We start from the raw sequence: 2,024 nt of genomic DNA, 5'->3' as shown, positions 1-2,024 counted from the left end.
GTGCAGTGCCTGCACACGCACCTCACACGCCGTCGTACGCGGTGGTTTGAGGGTTTAAAAACCTTCGTTCTTCCACAGGTAACTCTTTTTCTTTTGAATGTTACTAGTTTTTAAAAAAAAACAGTTTGTATATTCGTCTAAGAAAAGAGAAAAGAAACGAAATATGAGATAAAAAAAATCACATTCGTTTCTTGTGAAATATCTCTGATTTATTATTGCAAAATATTTGATGTACAATATCTTTGTGGTATTTTTTCTCTCTGTATGTGTGTATCGTATCCTTTTTTACAGATTCTCAAAAAGGCTTTATAGCCTTAAACTGACATATTTTAGGAAAGGAATCACAAGATTTCTTTCCATATCCTATTCTAATCTGCCTACTAATTTCTTTCCTTTTTCGCAGGAAAATCGCGAAGATCATGGTCGTAAACTCATCGGCGTTGATGGAGGCATGAAATCTGGTGGTGAGGAGCCCTGGGTATGCTGAGAAGTCCCGATTGGTAGCTGAGGAGTCGTCTGGGCTGTGCTGAGAAAGTACATTAATGGCCTCGATTTGGGGAGCTGAACAGACGCTCTCCGAGGCTTCCAGAAGATGTTGCGGCGCTAGGAGAAAGAGAGCTAGGGTTTCTAACCCTATCTGAAAGTCATTTGGGCCCCTGCTGTTTGGGCCTTCAGGTTTATTGGTATTAAGTGGGTCTGTTTGGGTCTATTGTAATGGGTCTAGTTTAAGTTTGGGCTACGGGTGTATTTGGGTACACGGGTGGTGGGCTAGTTGGGTTTTAATTTTTGGGCTGTAAAAGGACTTTAAAATAACTGGACTTTATTATTTATTATTTATTATTTTAGTTTAAGGCCCAGACGAATTTGGGCTATTACAGCTGCGCCGCTTTGCTTATTTGCCTGGCCTTATCGGTTCATGGTCCTCAAGACTGTCATGTTGATATCTTCAATCTGCTCTCCGTCAAACAAAAATGCCAAATCTGCTTCTTCGATTTGTTTTCTAACAATACAGAAATGCCAAATCATCTTAGGTCTGCTTCAGCCAAATTAGTTATGTCTTCGATTTGTTCCTTGTAAGCACAAGGATGCCAAACCATCTTGGATCTTGCTTCAGTGTAAACATCTGAAGGCCAGATCTGTTATGTGTCTGCTCTCCGTCAAACATGGAGACGCCAAACTTCTATTTGTTCTTTGACAATACAGAGATGCCAAATCATCTTAGATTTGCTTCATCGTAAGCACGTGAAAGCCAATTCAGCTATGTCTTCGATTTGTTCCTTGTAAGCACAAGGATGCCAAATCATCTTGGATCTTGCTTCAGTATAAACATCTGAAGGCTAGATCTACTATGTGTCTGTTCTCCGTCGAATATGGAGACGCCAAACTTCGATTTGCTCTCTTACAATACAGAGATGCCAAATCATCTTAGATTTGCTTCATCGTAAGCACATGAAAGCCAAATCAGCTATGTCTTCGATTTATTCCTTGTAAGCACAAGGATGCCAAATCATCTTGGATCTTGCTTCAGTATAAACATCTGAAGGCCAGATCTGCTATGTGTCTGCTTTCCGTCGAATATGGAGATGCTAAACTTCAATTTGTTCTCTAACAATACAGAGATGTCAAATCATCTTAGATTTGCTTCATCGTAAACATGTGAAAGCCAAATCAGCTATGATTTCGATTTGTTCCTTGTAAACACAAGGATGCCAAATCATCTTGGATCTGCTTCAGTCTAAACATCTGAAGGCCAGATCTGCTATGTGTCTGCTCTCCGTCGAATATGGAGACGCCAAACTTCGATTTGTTCTCTGACAATACAGAGATGCCAAATCATCTTAGATTTGCTTCATCGTAAGCACGTGAAAGCCAAATCAACTATAATTTCGATTTGTTCCTTATAAGCACAAGGATGCCAAATCATCTTGGATCTTGCTTCAGCTAGATCTGCTATGCTGCGGCCTATTATCCTACTGCTTAGGGTATTAAGGCGCGTCGTTTTTGATAACCTGTAGAATGATTAT

This window comes from Gossypium hirsutum, chromosome A03, assembly GCF_007990345.1.
Source record: "Gossypium hirsutum isolate 1008001.06 chromosome A03, Gossypium_hirsutum_v2.1, whole genome shotgun sequence".
Taxonomy (NCBI): Eukaryota; Viridiplantae; Streptophyta; class Magnoliopsida; order Malvales; family Malvaceae; genus Gossypium; species Gossypium hirsutum.
The sequence above is the reverse complement of the archived record's forward strand: the minus strand, read 5'-3'. Positions refer to the sequence as shown.